Below are 17,646 nucleotides of genomic sequence, written 5' to 3'. Positions count from 1 at the left end.
GACAATCTGCTTACGTCAGCTCAGGCTGTTATAATAAAATACCAAATACTGGGTGGCTTAAAAACCAGACATTTGTTTCTCAAAATTCTGGAGCCTGGGAATTCCAACATCAAGGCACCAGCAGATTTAGCTCCTGGTGAGTTCTCTCTTTCAGGCTTGTAGATTGTAGACAGCTACCTGCTTGCTGTGGTCTCACATGGCATGTGGAGAGAGAGAAAGCTCTCACCTTTCTTCCTCTACTCTTTATAAGGACACTAATCCCATTATAAGGGCCCCACCATCATGACCTCATAGAACCCCAATTACCTCCCAAAGGCTCTACCTCAAAATACCATCATATTGGTGGTTAGGGCTTCAACATAGGAATTTGAGGGAGGCATGAACATTCAGTCCATAACATTAGCAAACGGAAAAATTGAGAAGATTTTTCAGATTGTGATACATACTATGAAGAGAATATTTCATAAGAATGAGGTTGTTTACCTGAGATTGGGTTGGGGCATCAAAATCTGTTCCAACTGGGTGGTCAGGTTGGACCTCTCTGGGCTGGGATCTAAGTGAGAGCAAAGATCAGGGAGGAGTGTTTAAGTGAGTGGGAGCAGGGAGGGCAAAGACTTGGAGATGGGAAAGAGCTTGAGGTGTTGGAGAAATAACAGTATAAAAAGCCCAATGAGGTTAGAGGAAATACAGGAAAAAGTGAGTGGTAGGAGAAGTGGGCAGGGGCCAGGGTGAGAATGACGAGGAGGAGATTTTCATTCTAAGTGCAGTGGGAAGCCATTGGAGGGCTTTAAGCAAGGAGAAGACATGCCCTGATTAGTGTTTAAAACTTGACATTATTATGCTTTCTATGTACTGTCATTTAGTATTGGCATTATTACTCTGGATTTATTAATATATTTAAAAATAGTCTTTTTAAACTAAGCACTCATTTATTTACTAATATTATTTTAATAATTTTTATAACTCTGGGATTTATTAGAAGCTTACTGAATGCCAGACATGTGCTAATTACTCTGTACACATGTGATAGGAGGCAAACTGAAAATTTCAACAGCAGTAGCAGGATACTGTAGATATGAAATTCTAAAGGAGATCCCAGAACAAATGGCAGATTTTCAAAGGAACAGGGGTTACAAGGCATGAAAAGCCACCAAGAGGATATAAAATAATAGAAAGAATGGATTTGTGAAAAGGATTTCTTTGTGAAGAGCTGCTGCCAAATTCCTTCCCCTCCTCTCCTCCAGTGAGGGACTTCAGTGAGACTACTTGGAGGGTGCTGTGTGCTGACATTTTGAGGACACATTGAGATTGGGTCTGCAAAGGAAGAGTGTGAAGGAAGAGGGAAGGAGAGTAGTGAGGGAGGAGGAAGTGGGGAAGCAGGCCAGAGTATATGAATGTTGAGTTAGAAGTGTGTATTGTGGCTGCAATGTTGTGTCTGGGGTCATTTTGAAAGGGCTCTGCCCAAGAGGACCTTCTAGGAAAATCAGGTTCACTGTGGAATGGATCCTGGCTTGGGGAAGGGAGAAGATTTGAAGTCAAGTCATATGTGATTATTTGCTGGAACTGGCCCTTTACATTTCTGAGTTGAGGCTGCATTTGAGGTGTGACTGGAGGACTTTTTATTATCTGAGGCCCTTGAGTTGTGAGCCATGCTTCATACAGGACTTCTACCAAGTGCAAAGCAAAAATTTCTCCCACTGAATCGATTTTAAAGCGAAGCATTGAATTTTGATTGTAAATCCTGAGCCACTCTTGTTCCAACATTGCTACTTATATATATAGTATTTTATTTAATCCTCTATGAAGTGGGCACTATTCTTAATCTCATTGTAAGGATGAAGAAGCTAAGGCTTAGAGAGTTGCCACTAATCAGCATGAGGTCACAAGACTTGTAGGGAATAGAAGAGGGTTTGGACCCAGAACTTCTCCTAGGCACCGTGTTATGCTGCTGAGGAAGCAGTGAAGGACCCCACCATTGGTCAGGCTGATGGTGGAAATAGCTCGTGGATGGTAGATTTTGATTTTTGTAAAAAAGAAGGATGTCACTCAGTATATCAAGCCCAATTCCTAATTTCTCAATATAGAACAACTTGAAAATATCCCCAGAATGAAGTTGAACTTCAGCTTTGTGGTTCATAGCATTGTCTTTGGCATATTTCAGGAATGGGGAGCTGGGTCTTCAGGGAGACAGGGCACCCATAGGTGCTGATCTCTTCCTCCTTTCCTGTGACCCTCTTTCCCCCTCTGGTGGAGGTAGCTTCAGAGAGGACCCAGAGTCGTCAGTTCAGTTCAGTCCTGTGGGCTGTGATTTTTCTCCAGGACCTTCATCTTATGTCCAATTTCCTGAGCTTTGTAGGGCTGGGGCAGTTCTTAATGCTGTGGAGCTATGCTGGAGAGGTGAGGAATTATATTTTCAGAGGGTCTTTCAGGTACCCCTGAAACACAGCCTGTTAATCTCTCCTCCCTCCTGCTGTGTTACCTTTCTTGGGGAGCATCCTGAAACCAGCTTCATTTGTGTGTGCCACCATCTCAGTCTAAAGCCATTGTTAAACACCCATTGTTAGGATCACGACTATTAGATAAATAAAACACTGCTGTATATTCAAGCATGGCCTTTACAGCATTATATTAAAACAATAAATCAAGTATCACAGACTCACCGTTTGAGCCAGCTTTTATTGCATTATTCCATTCTCTCCATGATCCAGCTTTAATATCCCTCCTCCTGCATTTATGATTTTGAAACATTACATCAGTTATGTTAGATTAAAGTGTCCATAGCACTTTAATCTAATTCAACACTTTAAGGGGTAGGTAAGTGTTTAGGACCCTGGGCCAGGCTCTGATCATTTATGAAACCGTTGTTTTATAGAAGAACATTACCTTTATTACCAGATTCTATGGTGTGTTTGGTGGAGGGACAATCTGGTTACAATTACAAATAGTGTTTTTTAAGAGCTGCAGTAGAAAGCTCAGCCATTTGAAGATGAGGTACGGCTTCCTCAATTGGTCGTAGCATATTGGTACAAGATGTCAAGAGGAAGCACATCTATGCCTCTGCCTGGTGCTTCCTCTTCAGAATTTTATGTTAACTATTGGTGCAGGTGGTTCCAATGGAAAAACCTGATGTGTGTTCTGAAGTGATGTTACTCATCCATTGCATAACCGTCACCTATATCAAAATAGAGCCTTTATGTACTGGATGATACAGTGTATTAAATTCACCCCAAACGAATTGGATGCCATTAAACCTTTAGAGGAGTGGGACCCTTCCTACAAGATGGAAGGTCAGACTTCTGGAAGAGCAGTTCCCTTCTGCAATGCTGCTTCTCTGTCTCACAAGGAAGAAATGGATATTTTTCTCCATCAATCCTCAAGCACTTGCCAAAATCCAGGTGTGTAGTTCCTCCATACCCATTTCTTTTATTTGACTTGCATTGGGGGGATAGAACATAGCTAAAACAATTTTTAAGCAATAACTCAAACTACGTCAATAGGATACTGTTTCAAATTCAGGTGGCCTGTCTTTCATATACTGTAAGCCTCTGGGAAGCCAATACATGTCAAATAAATAGAAAATTATTTATTGAGTCCATCATGCATTTTTGAGGAAGCCTGTGGCATTTGCTCATCGCATTCTTTGAAGGCATCACACAAGTAGGTGCCATAAATATATCAAACAAATTTCAGCATTCACCTCTGCATAATCAACTGTCCAGCATTTGAGAGTGTGCAGGAAACTTCCCTCTTGGGAGATCCTTTGCCAGATGATTCTTTTAGCTATGATGTCAGAAGTAGGTGGGCAGGCGTGTGTATCCTGATGATCAGCAGAGGCTCAAGTAGGCATGGTCGTTAACGTTCTTAGCTCTCTTGCTGGAAGTCTTTTAGTGTGACATGGTACTGAGTTGCTAGGGCTCTTTAGCAATCCCTTGTGGAGTGAAGGAACATCAGTTAAAGTAGAGAGGTGGGTGCCCTGAAAGAAAACTGTGAAGAACTGAGCCTTGGCACCAGCATTAACAGGGATCTCCAGACCCCTCTGTCCCCTGCCTGGGAGAACATGTGCATCTTTCTCCATGCTCCTTGTGCAGAAAGCCCCCCTAGGGGCCCTGGCCTTTCTGAGTCATCATGGCTGTGGCTAAGCTGAGCAGAGCTGAATTCATGGGCATGTAGTTTGAATAGCTGTTTTTCTCCTCTTTATTAAAACCGGAAGTGCATGTGTTAAACTTCTTATGAAAAAGCTGTGTCTATATGGGAAATAAGTTATTTATTTTCTTTTTGATATCTAGACCTATAGTCATTGTTTCAATTGTTTCAAACTATCTCAATTCTATAGCCAGCCTGCTTTCTTTTTCTCATATTTAGAAGCCAGCGTTTACAGAGTGCCTGCTATGTGATGGCCACTGTGCTCAGTGACTTGTTCACGTTATTTCTAGTTATGTCTTTGAGGCATGTGGAATTAGTTATCCTATTTTACAAGTGAGGAAACTGAGGCTCCAATTTGCTTAAGAAACCTTGTCTGGGCTGGGCATGGTAGCTCATGTCTGTAATCCCAGCATTTTGGGAGGCCGAGGTGGGTGGATCACCTGAGGTCAGGAGTTCAAGACCAGCCTGGCCAACGTGGCAAAACCCTGTCTCTACTGAAAAAAAAAAAAACAAAAAAAAAACCAGCCAGGCGTGGTGGCACACACCTATAATCCTAGCTACTTGGGAGGCTGAGGCAGAAGAAGCGCTTGAACCTGGGAGGCGGAGGTTTCAGTGAGCAGAGATCATGCCACTGCACTCCAACTTGGGCAACAGAGCAAGACTTCATCTCAAAAAAAAAAAAAAAAAAAAGAAAAGAAAAGAAAAGAAAAAAGAAATCTGTTCTGCTAAGTGCCAAAGCAGGTGCTGGAAACCAAGCTTTCCTGGCCTCCAAACCCACTTATTAAGGCTTATTGAGGTTTCTGCTCCTCACCTCAGAGGGACCCAGGAAATACTTGCTCCTGAATTTTGGGACCTTTCTGAACAAATATAAATGTCTGGTCCATATGTTCAAAGGTGTTCAGCTTTGATCCCTATCCAGAGGTGGAATCACGGCAGAGGGTTTCAAGCCACACCCTCAGTTTTTCTAGATCCTTCTCTTAGCAACCAGAATCCCAGGTTCTCGGCCAACACAAGTTATGGGGAGGATGCAAGGTGAATCATCACATAATGTGGCTACAGGCAAAAAGGATGAAGAATGGGTACGCTGAAATTGCGATGAGCTTAATCACCTACAAAGATTATGTTACATGCTATTTATTTGGAGACTTATTTATTTCTTTATTTTTGAGACAGAGTCTCACTCTATCACCCAGGCTGGAGTGCAGTGGTGTGATCTTGACTCACTGCAGTCTTGACTTCCAGGGCTCAAGTGATCCTCCCACCTCAGCCTCCTGAGTAGCTGAGACTATAGGCATGTGCCACCATGCCCAGCTAATTCTTCCACAAACATGACTTTGTTCATGTGTAGTTTTGAGGTCTCCCTTTTTTATCATCAGAGAGATAGTCAAATAAAAATTTTTTTGGAATCTTCTAGTGCATTTTACATAGGGGACCTGTCCAGTCTTACTGCTGCTTCTCTTTACGTGTCACCAGGCTTACTGCTTCTATCTGATGGCTACTCATCTTCCATTTAAGATGGAAGCATTTTTTGTAGAGACAGGGTTTCACCATGTTGCCCACCATGTTGTTCACTCCTGAGCTGAAGTGATCCTCTTGCCTTGGCCTCCCAAAGTGCTGGGATTACAGGTGTGAGCCACCATGCCTGGCTAATTTGAAGCTTTTTAAAAAACAGAATCTTAAAGGGAAGATGAGTGGCCATCAGATAGAAGCAGTAAGCATGGTGACATGTCAAAGAGAAGCAGCAGTAAGACTGGACAGGTCCCCTATGTAAAATGCACTAGAGGATTTCAAAAAAATGTTTATTTGACTATCTCTCTGATGATAAAAAAGGGAGACCTCAAAACTACACATGAACAAAGTCATGTTTGTGGAGGAATTTTGGAATTTTAGTAACGAATTAGAAGGAGACTCCATCAATCTAGTTTTATTGTTGGAATAACTCTTCACTCCCCAGTTGATAAACCTACCTAATGTGTCCTGTCTCTCTGGAGCCCATCAGGAAACAGTATTGCACTTGAATCGACCTGCAAATTGTTCCTCAGCTTGTCCTTGTATGAGACTCAGAGTCTGATCCAGCAGGCATTTATTCAGGGCCTGTGCTAGGCATTCGCTTATATGTTCTTCTGAAATATTCCTCCTTTCCGGGCTTCTATTGACCACACTAAAAGCAGCATCTCTCACTGTGGAAGACAAGGGACATTTTCCAACCTCTTCTCTGGAATTACATTAATGGAAAGTATTGTGTCTTAAAAAGTAAAAAAAAAAAAAAAAAAACCAAAAAACTCAAAGCCTTGTGAAATTGTTAGACAAACACTGCCATTTTGAATAACTACTTAGAAGAACCATAATAATTTGGACATCATTAATGTAGAATCTACTCCAAACCAAACTTGGGCTTGATAAATTACATTCATTAATAACAAACGCTAGACTGCATGAGCCAGGCTTGACCTTCCCCAAGAACATATTATTTAAAAATTCATTTGGCATCTATTTCCATATCAATAATCAATGTGCTATTTACTGATCATTTAAATCTGATTGTTAAAGCAGATTCAGAAAGAAGGACATTGGCTTGCTAATTTGCAGTGATTCTGTTTTAGCTAAAACGTGTAGCAGTACTTAATAATCTAGTATATCTTTGAATAATAATTCAGGATTCTAAAAAAATGACTGATCTTGGGCAGAATTCATTTAGCTAATGAGATTTTTCTGTATTTTACTGTTGACAGCTTTCTTTTCAAATGCTTGAATTTTACGTTCAGGAATTTTATTCTGAGAAAAGCAGATTAAACAGGGGCTTTTGAAAATATTAACAAATGGCAACTCTATGAGAGTTTAGTAAGGAGAGGTGAAGTTGCTTTGAGGCTCACTTATTAACCTTGGCTGGCATCACAGGTGTGGTGATTAATTTTATGCGTCCAACTTGGGTGGGCCACCGTGCCCAGCTATCTGGTTTAACATTATTCCAGGTGTTCCTATGAAGGTGTTGTTTTGGGTGAGATTAACGTTTAAATTGGTGGACTTTGAGTAAAGCAGATTACCCTCCATGATGTGAGTGGACCTCATCATCCCATCAATTGGAGGCCTTGATAGAATGGAGACTGACGACTGGCCTTCCCCTGTGCAAGAAGGAATTCTGCCAGTAGGCTGCTTTTGGACTCAAACTGCAACTCTTCCTGGGTCTCCAGCCTGCTAGCCTACCCTGCAGATTTTGAACTTGTACCCCTACAATTGTGTGGGTCAATTCCTTAAAACAAATTTCTCTCTCCTTCCATATATCCTGTTGGTTCTATTTGTCTGGAGAGCCCTGACTAATACAACAGGCTTCTCAGAATATTAACTGTTTGAGAAAGTACCTAGCACCATGCTTGGCACATTTTAGAAAACGATTGTTTAAAGCTTTGGAAGTGCAGTGAGTTGGCCACCTTTTAGGTCTGATGCAGAATGATATTTAATGTAGTTTATTTGTCTTTATTATCAGTTTGATGTTTTTATAGAATTTAGCACCATGGTAATGGTTAGTAAAAATATGAAAAAATTTTGTAGAATACCTGGACAAGAGAGGGCAAAATAGCCCAGTGGCATAAAATCAGACAGAAAATAAACTTTTATGTTTTGGCAGGCTTCCATTCACAGAAACGGTTTTAAGCAGTTTCTAAATGTTAGGCTTAAACTAGCACATATGAAAAGTGGAAGAGAATAGCCTATTGAATTTAAATAGGAGAAAATGTTAATTTCTTATGTGTTTAAGGGAACTTCGAAGTGTTTAAACAAGCACAATTGGCCTCTGCTGTAGGGTTCAGATAATAAGGGAAATGCTGATTTCTGCAAAAAAACTGATAAAATGAGTGATATTCATTCTATGAAATAATATTTTTCCTGCAAAAAAGTGATGTATATATAGGAGAAGACAGACAATTTGAAAAGAGAACTAGATCAGGAATCACTTTTAAAAGATGATTATTATCAACTTTTGAAGTATTTTCTTTCAGTGTTTCATTCTGTGCCTTTTCTTAGCATTTGGTTTTTACATAATTGTATTATGTTGGAATACACAAAGTAATTTGTAATAATTCTTTTTTCCTCTTTATGTAAAGTGACCATTTATTAAAAATATATGAAATGTGACCAAATTGTCAAAGGAGAGGAGCTAACTTTCTTGGAAATCAGAGAAAAATACTGTAAAAACTTGAAAAGGAAATCTGTTATTATTGCTAAAACATTCTTTCCTTCCTGATTGGATGTTTGTGTCTCCGTGAATGTGTCTGGATTGTGAAATCATCACGGTGATTCACAGGTGAGCTGTCCAGGCTAATGGTCACATTCTGGAGCCAGACAGCCTGGTTCAAATCCCAGCTCTGCTTTCTGGTTACCCATGGAGTAATGTTGGGCAAGTTTCCTTATCTGTAAAGAGGGATTTATAAGCCTTCTTCTCTCTTAGGACTATTGTAAGGATAACCCAGAAAATGGAAAAAAATAAAAAAGCAATCCATTTAGAACAGTGCTTAGCACATCATAAGCCCTCAATCAATGATAGCAATTTCTGGAGGACATGAGACTGCTTCTAAAATCACATCATTACTATAACTTGTAATGACAATAATAAACCCCTAGTTAGTAAGTGCCATGTATTAAATGCTTTTTATTAATACATCTTTCTTACAAGAGTTCTGTGCTACTGCCACCCCCATTTTGTAGATGAGAAAACTGGGGCTTGGGAAAGTTACATAGCTTCCCAGTGTCTCCCAGCGGGTAAGTGGGAAGATAAGTCCCTAGTCGTTCAGGACTTTCTTGTGTCCTTTAAAGCAAGTACAAACCACGTACCTCCTGTCTCAGCCATGTAGGCTGTGGGAGCAGCTGCAATTGGAAAAGGATGTGGATACGAGGAGGTAGAGGGGGATTTTAAAGAAGTTTGCCATGGTCTACAGGGGGTCTGGAAATGCACATGGAGAACAGGAGTTATTTTGAAATATCTTTTAGTGGCCGCACTTATACTTTCAGCTGCCCTACACTGAGACGACGCTGCAAGCTACAGATTTTTGATCATTGTGTTCAACATCTTTATCGTTAAAAATAAAAGAACAACAACAACAAAAAGGAGACTGTCTGTTCTCCATGAGGAATTGCAGTAAAGAATGACACATATTTTCCCTCTTCAATTTTCTCCAGGAAATAAGTCATTGTATCTGAGAATGGTAGCCCAAGAATACAAGTCTATTTTTATGTATGATTATGTCATCTGCAAACAGCTTTTGAAAGAAACACCCAGGGTAATTTATCAAGGAAACAGCTTTTGACTCTATCCTTTTCCCTGGGGTTTATGAAACTTCAGCAGGTGGCATTTTGGTATTTAGCATGACAAGCTTGTGAAATTGCAACAGCTAGCAAATGGAGGAACAAGTTGATTTTGCTTCTTCATAGATGAAAGAAGTTATTTCTTAGAGTTTTTGAATGTTCTAGGTCCTGGGCTAGGTGCTTTCACTTACATCTAATTTCATACATATGTAATTTGTCATAGCCTTCATTTATTCATGTATTCATTCAGCTAATATTTATCACCTGCCTACTGATGAGCAGATACTAGGTAAAGTGCTGGGTTTTCCAGGTGAGCACACAGAGCTGGTGAGGAAAATAGGCACATGGATATCTACTTAAATGTGCCATCCTGTAAATGTATAGTGTGTTATGACAATAAATAGTAGGAGCACCTCACCTTATAGGAATGACCCCTCCTTTAAGATATTACAGTTGAGAAAATTGGGGTTTAGTGTCATTAAAATGATTGTGCTCACTAGTAATGAGTAGTGAGGGCAGGATCCCCTGCCATTTGTGTGATTTCACGTCATCTCTCAGAGGGTCCCCAAGGAATCGTTGAAAATGCTGTGTTTTCTAACTCTCTCCCTTGTGCTCACAAACATTGTGCCTCGTCTTCCCCCATTTCTGAAGTGTGATCACGTCTCTTTTTATCTTGTGCATTTTCTTCTCTAGTTCTGTGATCCTACTTCTCTCTTCTCCTAATTTCATCTTTGGGTCTGAAGATACAGTAATAATAATCAAAGTAGCATAAATAACTCTAAACACAGAACAAAGAGAGAGGAACCCCTTTTTATTGATCTTCAGCTACTCTTACCTGCCTGTAAGCTTCAGCAGTGGGAAAACTTGGCTTCTAGACCTCCTTCCATTAGGTTTTATGGCAGAAGCCATAGTGGTTCACTGTTGACAATATTTCCTACTCATTTAGGTGGTGTGATAAGGGGATACAGAGCAGGGGGTCTTCAGACTTTTTCTGTAATGAGCCAGTAACAAATATACTAGGCTTTATGGATCTTATGGCCTCCATCATAACTATTCTATTCTGAGGTTGCATCCCAAAAGTCACCATAGACAATTCCTGAACAGAGGGGTGTGGCTATGTACCAATAAAACTTTATTTATGAATGTTAAAATTTGAATTTCATATGATTTTCACAAGTCATGTAATATTGTTTTTTTTTTTTTTTTTTTTGACTTTTTCAACCATTGTTAAAATAGAAAAGCCATTCTTGGCACGTGGGCCATACAAGCCCAGTTGTTGGGCTGAATCTGGTCTGTGGACCATAGTTTCCCAACTGATACGGTTTGGCTGTGTCCCCACCAAATCTCATCTTGAACTGTAGCTCCTATAATTCCCATATGTCATGGAGGGACCTGGTGGGAGGTAATTGAATCATGTGGGCGGGTGTTTCCTGTGCTATTCTCGTGACAGTGAATAAGTCTCATGAGATCCAATGGTTTTATAAATGGGAGTTCCCCTGCACAAGCTCTTTTGCCTACCACCATGTAAGATGTGACTTTGCTTCTCCTTTGCCTTCTGCCATGACTGTGAGGCCTCCCCAGCCATGTGAAACTGTGAGTCCGTTAAACCTCTTTCCTTTATAAATTACCCAGTCTCTAGTATGTCTTTATTAACAGCATGAAGACAGACTAATATACAAACCATTGCTGAAGAGCTTTGTGTGTATTACCCCAGGGTCAGGACCTATCCCACAGATATCCCTGTGTTTGAATGCAGGACCTAGACCTACATTTGAATCCCAGTTTTACAAATTACTGGCTGAATAACCCTGGGTAACTTCTTCAGCTCCTCTGAGCCTGAGTTTTACGTTGGTCCTGGTTTGTGAGTGTGCCTGGCCCTTTCCTGCTGCAGGTCTTCACACATGTCCTTGTGATAGCTTCTGTTTGGAATGCAGTTTCCTTGGGACTTTGGGTTATAGTATCTTTTCATGAATCAAGTCTCTCTCTGCCTAAAGTGGCCATCCTCTACCTCGGTCCCTCACTATCCTATTACCTTCTTTTATTCCCCTCTTAGCATTAATTAAATCTGAAACTGTCTTATTCATTTACTTGTTTATTCATTTATTGTCTGGCTTTCCTGCTAGAATAATCTTCATGGAAGTGAAAAGATTGTTTAAAAACCTTATTTACTGTTGTATCCCTAGGGCCTAGAACAGTACCCAGCACATAGTAAATGCTCAATAAATACTTGTGAACAAATGAGTTAAAGTGTAAGAATGAATGGTTTTTCTCTTATGGGATTTATTCATTACAGGATTTTGGTGAGTTTTAAATGAATTGATACATATGCTAGGTACAAAGATAAAAACTTAAGAAAGGTGATTTTTGTTATGAATACACATTAGGAAAGGGGGTTTCATAAATAATAAAATAATAAATGGGATCTATTAAGTTATGCCATCATGAGAATAGCAGAGTCTTAGTGATCTTAGAATTGGAAAAATATATAGAGGTGAGTTATTAAGATAGATTCTTTTGCTTTGGTTCATACTCACCTTTTGCATATAAAAAAATCTAGGGGCTGTGCATGGTGGCTCACACCTGTAATCCCAACACTTCAGGAGGCCAAGGTGGGTGAATTGCTGGAGGCCAGGCATTTGAGACCAGCCTGGCCAACATGGCAAAAACCTGCCTCTACTAAAAATACAAAAATTAGCCAGGCTTGATCGTGCATGCCTGTCATTCCAGCTACTTGGGAGGTTGAGGCATGAGAATCACTTGAACCCACGAGGCAGAGATTGCAGTGAGCCAAGATTGTGCCATTGTACTCCAGCCTGGGCAACAGAGCAAGACTCTGTTTGAAAGAAGAAGAAGAAAGAAAAAAGAAAGAAGAAAGAAGAAGGAAGAAGGAAGAAAGAAGAAGGAAGAAGGAAGAAAGAAGAAGGAAGAAGGAAGAAAGAAGAAGGAAGAAGGAAGAAAGAAGAAGGAAGAAGGAAGAAAGAAGAAGGAAGAAGGAAGAAGAAGATGGAAGAAGAAGAAGGAAGAAGAAGGAAGAAGGAAGAAGATGGAAGAAGAATAAGGAAGAAGATGGAAGAAGAAGAAGAGGAAGAAGAAGAAAAAGAGGAAGAAGAAGAAACTAAGTTCTAAGACAGCTTGAGCTATTTATTTGAGGACACAAGCTTTTGAGAGCATTGTCCCATGCACAATCTATCTCTCTGTCTTATTTATTCAATCATCCTACATAACTAATTGATGTGTTTTGGGGAGGAAGGAAGAAGGGGTGTGTTAATTTTCCATTCCTCTGTAACAAACTACCATAAACATAGTGCCCTAAAACAATACCAATTTATTATCCCATAGTTTCTTAGATTAGAAGTTCAATGTGGCTTCACTGGCTTCTCTGCCCAGGGTCTCATATTCAAGGTGTCTCAAGGTGGTTGCAATCTCCCCTGAGGCTCTGGGGAAGAATCTGCGTCTAAGCTCACTCAGGTCATTGATAGAATTCTGTTCTTTGTGGCGTAGGACTGAAGTCCCCATTTTCAGGCTGCCTACTGGAGGCTGTTCTCAGCTACTGGAGGCTGCTTGCAGTTCCTTGCCACGGACCTTGTCACAAGACTGCTCACATCATCACAGTGGATGAATCTCCTTCATATCTTGAATTACTCTCTTTTCTGCTGCAGACTGAGAAAATTCTCTGGCCCACCTGGACAATGATTAGGTTAGGCCCACTCAGATATCTCCCTTTAGATTAACCCGGAGTCTACTGGTAGCCTTAATTGCATCTGCAAGAATGCCTTTTGCCATATAATGCAACTTAGTCACAGGGAATGATATCATATTCACAGGTTCCACCTACACTCAGGGGGAGAAGATTACACAAGAATGAGTCATCTTAGAACTCTGCCTACCACAAGGGGTAGATGTTTTTAGCAGTCCCTTTAATGAGAACCAGTATCTTCTTTGCCTGGTTTTAGTTTTGGTTATCCCCTGGTTTTCTGCTTGATCCTGGAACTTTCCTATATTTTCTATTAAATCTCTGTAGCAGATAGGTTTGGTGACCATCCACGAGGTACTATTCAGAGTTGATGCTGCAGAGAAACTCAATGACTAAAGCCTCTCTAAATCTACCACCGACTTCATACAGAGCCTCATTTTCCATGGACTGCTCCAGGCAATGACTGACCTCAGGCAATGACTAATAATGGGTTACTTTGGCTTGAGACTCCCTCTTGGCCTGGTTGAAGTTTTTCAGAGCTGCATTGCAGTCTGATCTGAGACTTCCCTCTTAAATCCCCTTCTTTCTCTCTCTCCTTCACAGGGCAGATAAGACCTGTCCTTCAGTCTGATAACTTTCCCTGCTTCTCTGCCTGCCCCCCACCACCCCCATTTTCCTCATAGTCATTTTCCCAATAAATCTTTTGCACATTTAATCCTGTCTTGATATCTGCCTGTTGGTAAATCTGAACTGACACAAGTGGCACCAGGAGTGATCTCAAGAAACAGGCAGTAAGATGGGGTTCTGGGACTGACTGTCTCCCTGCCTGATGAGCAATGGGATGTCATTCTGAGTGGATTGTCAGGCATCGCTAGTCCCTGGCACAAGGAGGTGGCCCAGTTGCTAGAAGTTTCACTAAAGTGATCTGACAAGACCACCTGTTGGAGAGGAATTCCCTTGCATGTGTGATGGCTCAGGTAGTTGAAAGACATAGGGGATAATGCCTACAAAGACAGAAGCGTTAGCTGCTAAGTTGCATTGATGCCCTGCAAGGGGATGAGAAATTGAAGGCCATTAACAGGGAGTTAAACATTAAGTGTGAGTGCTAGAATGCTTCCCTGATACTTTACAAAAGAGTTCTTTATCTCCTGTGTGGGAGGAGTGGACACAGCTGAGCATCAGACTGAAGCTCTGAAAGAGTCAGACATGCAAGCTCCAGAGGTGCTGAATGCTCAATCAAGGTAGGTCTTTTCTTGCTGAGGTCAGATCCTTGATGGGAAAACCTGAGACCCTGAAATGTGGGATGAGACCATCTCAATGGGTGCTCTTGAGAATGTTGGCTCTGCAGATATCCCTCCTGAACTCTCAGAACTCGCAGAGGTGATCCATTCTCTGTGCTGACAGTGCCTGCTAGGCCCTTCTTTCACAAGGCAACCAGCCTCCCCCTCCCAAAAGCTGCCTCCACACTTTGACTGTCAGGCTGATAACTAAGTCTAAGTCTAATCATAATCTGGTTGGGGACATGCTGAGCCTAATAAGAGAGCAAAAACATTACATCCCAAAAAAGTGGCAAGAATTAGCTAAAAGTTACTGTCAGGAGCCAGAGAAATATTCCTGGGGTTGAGCTTTAAAGATATTTAATTGAGGGGTCAGAATATAAGACTAGCTGAGCAGAGAAATTCATTGACTTTCTTAGGGGCACAGAAAAGACTGGTTAGAACCCCAGGAGCAAATTCATGGCCAGTATAGCTAGTATAGCTCATAGAATCCTACAGAAAATAATTATCAATGTTGAGCAAAGTCAAATGTCTGAGCTTCCCTGGTAGTAGGTTGGAGAAGAAATAAAGAGGCTGAAGGAGGCAGGTTTGCTGGAACGCGTATAGGTGTGAGTTATGTAAGGGCAGACAACCTACCAAATGACTTGTTCCTTGGGAGGATAAAAAGGTCACACTTTTCACCAAAGTCATCAAGAAAGTGCCAGCAAGATGAGTGCCAACATCACTAAGAAGTTGGGTGGTGGTTCCTATGTAAGCCAAGAATGATGGCAAGAGAGATGGCCACAGAGATGGGCTTACTAATCTCCATGGTCTTGATGGAACCCTGAAGTTCAGGGTACAGTGCTTAATCCCTGGAAGCCAGCAAGCCACAGCGACCATAGCAAGGTCTGAGGGGCAGCCACAGGGGGAGCTGGTAAATAACTTGGCATTTCTAGGGCAAAATACATCAGAAACCAGCAAGGATGCTACCTAAGACCATCATCATCAACAAGAACAACATGGCAGAAATGCAGAAGAAAGAGGCCAAATGTGCTCACCTGAGAAAAAGTCCCAGTCTTTTTCGAAGTTTCCAGATCTGAGTCAATTTTCAGATCTAGAACCATTTGACCATAGTAAGTATTCACCATGATGATTTCTCTAGCTCTTTCCTAAAGGATCCTGGGGCCATTTGCTTGAATGACTGTAGAGTGGGGAAAGTGGTAGATCTAGACATTTTGAGGACAATTAGACATATGGTCTGAGTTGACAATGTTACCCAGAGACCCTGGCCCCTTGTTAGAGAGAGGGCCTAAGGGGGGCAGTTAATAAATCATATCCTAGATAAACTCTGGCTCACAGTGGCCCACAGTCTCCATAGACTGCCTTAGTTGTCATTTCTCCATGCTTTCTCTGGGCTGTTCTCAACCAATAGTCAAGCACAGCTGGGACACAGATACAGTCCTATTACTGCAAGATGTAGAACTCCTCTGGTGGGCAACTCTGGCTTAAGGACTTCCTAACAGCCTGATGGAAACTTCCTTAGGCTGCATGGCAGTTGAGGACATTTCACCTAAATCCTCCTTCAAAAGTGTCAGACCTGCATTGTGTTATGACAGCTTTCTCAGCCTTCACCTGCTTCCTTTCCGTTTTCCCTCATGGACATTTTCCCCAATAAATCTCTTTTATGTCCAGTCCCATTTTGGCATCTACTTCTTGAAGAACCCAAACTAACACAACAGGAGGTATATGCAGAGCCTTGTTTATGCCCATGACTGAACATGCTGTTTCGTTGGAGTCTTGCTTTAATAGCAATAGGTCAAATCATTTGTTCCTTCTGTTAATATAAAGCAGCAGAGTGAAATGTGTTCATTGGCTAGGAGGGTTGTGGTCATGCCAGGAGGTGATAAAATGCCACATTTGCTTTATATCCTCTCAAATAGTTGCTTGATGGCAGCTTGCTCAAGCATTCAAGCTTGCTCTTCAGCTGTGTGAGTTCTGCCTAAGAAGTCCTTTCAATACCCAGGGATAACAACTCTTCATGTGGGCATTTCTTTTTGTGAAGATGCAGCAAATCAAATACCATTCCCAGGGACTCAGCATTGATCTGTTTCCTTCTGAAGCAATTTGAAGTCCTTCTTTCTCCTCCTGACAATGTAACACCAAGTGCGGAGTTCATAAACTAGTTTATAAAGAGACCAGCTGCATCCCTTGCCCAAAATTATTTCTCCAGTGTCAGAACACAGAGCTGTTATTACTTGGGCCACTAGCTTGGCTCTTACCACCAACTACTCTGTCTTGTGGCAGCTATTGCACTGGTTTTTGGAGATTTTCTTTTCAATGTTTAAAAGGATTCACAAGGAAAGAATTGGAAGAGGACTTTTAGTTAGAGTGGCATTCTGTTATTTTGAAAAGACACTGGTTCTGATACTTGTTCAGTATTGACTAACCACATACCTTCTTGTGAGTTCTATCATGTCTATGGGCCTTAGCTTTCTTACCTGGAAAAGGGAATGATAATGTTGCACATTTGGGGAAAATAATTTTTACAGATACTCCGTTTTTGAAGGAACACTGAAGTGTTAGAGGTTAGGAGCAGGGCTTAACCATTTGAAACCAGGAGACCACAATGATCATGATGGCTGGCAAGGTCCAACGGGGAGTCAAGGAAGCTTGACACACAGGGTGTTAGTAACAGTTGTTAAATATTAGCTTCTACTAAAAAAATAAAAAAAAAACACTAGTAAGAGCTAATGTTTAAGCTCTGTATGAGTACTGTGAGTCATACATTTAGGATTATATTATAAACTTCTAAAGTGCAAGGCATTTCAGACCCACTATGCCAAGGCCAGGCCTTGCCTCTGTAAGCACTCAATCCAACTGAAGCAGATAATTAATAGCAAGGGGGTGGAGATGAAATATACCTAGTGACTCTGGAAGAGTTGGAGGCTACCAGTGCAAGAAGATAGCTCAGCCATTCTCCCTTTCCCTGAGAGGGAAAACGTGGCCTGAGAGGAAACCATGTCGATGCTCAATCACTCTTTCATTTGGCAAACGTTTATTGAGCATCATCTAAGCCCCAGCCTCTAGGCTTGGTGGACAGATGTGAAAGTGGACAAAGGCCCAATCCATGACTTCAAGGAGCTGCCAGTCTGGTAATGCAAAGACCTTATGAAGGTCACTGGCGAACCCTCCTCAGAGTCAGGGAGGGGCTGGCACAGAAGTGTCCTGAGAGGAAATGCCACTTGGATGTATTCT

Source organism: Pan paniscus, chromosome 15, assembly GCF_029289425.2.
Source record: "Pan paniscus chromosome 15, NHGRI_mPanPan1-v2.0_pri, whole genome shotgun sequence".
Lineage (NCBI taxonomy): Eukaryota > Metazoa > Chordata > Mammalia > Primates > Hominidae > Pan > Pan paniscus.
Note: the sequence above shows the minus strand (reverse complement) of the source record.